Consider the following 1418-nt stretch of genomic DNA (forward strand, 5'->3'; position numbering starts at 1 on the left):
CGCCTGTCCCCCGCGTCCCTCCTGCCCCCTCACCCTCCCCATTGGGACGCAGCCCTCAACCAGGAACAAACGCCGATTGGCAGAGGCGGGGGGCAGTCGCGTGGCTCCGCCCCCCCTGATTATTTCCGTTGGCTTCCTGGCGCCGGCCCCGCCCGGAGCGCCCTACCTCCCCGGCGGCCAATTGTTTCAACCAATCAATCAGCCCTCTGGCGGGGTTGCCCTTCCTATTGGTTCTTCCGCTCGGCTTTCTTTGCGGCCGATTGGCCATAACAGAAGTCATTCAGAGGAGCCAGTCCCCCTGTCCTCCGGAGCGCTCCGACGGCGCTGGGCTGGTTTGGGGGAGCGGGTCTGCCGAGACGAAGTGCCTTCCCTTTTAAATTGCTTCCGACACGTTAGGGATCATCCACAATTCCAACCCCGCTTCTCCGGCGAGGGGCGGCCACGAGACCCTCCCCGCGCGTATATGGGCTCCAGGGGCAGGAAGCGGGGCCAGACAGCAGTGAGGCGCAGCCTGGGGGCCTTGTCTCCAGCACTAGGGAGATCCTCCCGTCCCCAGCAGTTGGTCCCTGCAGGACGGCTCTCCTGCGCTCCCGGGCACCTCGGCCTGGAGGGGGAGTCAGGAGATGGATGACAAAACCCCCCATCTGGCCCTGGGCCAACTGCGTATGTCAAGTCTGGCAGAAGTGGCTGCACTTGGCCTTTTATTGGTCTTTTAAGAGGGATGAACGTCAATCCTAGCAGGTGACCAGCTCCGGGGGAAGTGGCCGCAGGACTTCTGGAAGCAGCGTGGCCACTGTTTGGTTAGCAAGATCGGTGGCCGGGGGATGCCGCCTTCTCTCTCCCCCCCCCCCCCCCCCCCGCAGGGCAATAGGCTGCAGGGGGACTCCCTCTCCTGGTTCCTGACTGGTGTCAGGGGGAGCATGTGGCCCCCCTGACTCAAGAGGCACCAGTTGCCCATGTCTGCCTCCTCCAGAATCTCCTGCTGAGGCTCTTGCTGTGCTACTCCCCACACCTTTTAGTTTCTGTGCTCCCCATCCGTGGCCCCACCAAGTCTCGAGACCTCCTGGTCAACCTCCCCCTGGCTCCAGCCAAGCTGGGAATATACCTGACCAGGAAGGAGACTCTGGCCTGGAATCACAGAAAATGAGGATTGGAAGGCACCTCAGGAGGTCATCTAGTCCAACCCCCTGCTCAAAGCAGAACCATCCCCAATTAGATCATCCCAACCAAGGCTTGGTCTAGCCAGGTCCTAAAAATCTCCAAGTATGGAGAGTCCACAACCTCTCTGTTCCAGTGTTTTACTACCCTCCTTATGAGAAAATTCCTAATATCTAACCTAAACCTTCCTTGCTGCAGTTTGAGACCATTGCTCCTTGTTGTGTCATCTGCCACCACTGAAAATAGTCTAGCTCCATCCT

The sequence above is a fragment of the Gavialis gangeticus genome, unplaced genomic scaffold (assembly GCF_001723915.1).
Source record: "Gavialis gangeticus isolate Ggan-Ray unplaced genomic scaffold, GavGan_comp1, whole genome shotgun sequence".
In the NCBI taxonomy this organism is placed as follows: domain Eukaryota; kingdom Metazoa; phylum Chordata; order Crocodylia; family Gavialidae; genus Gavialis; species Gavialis gangeticus.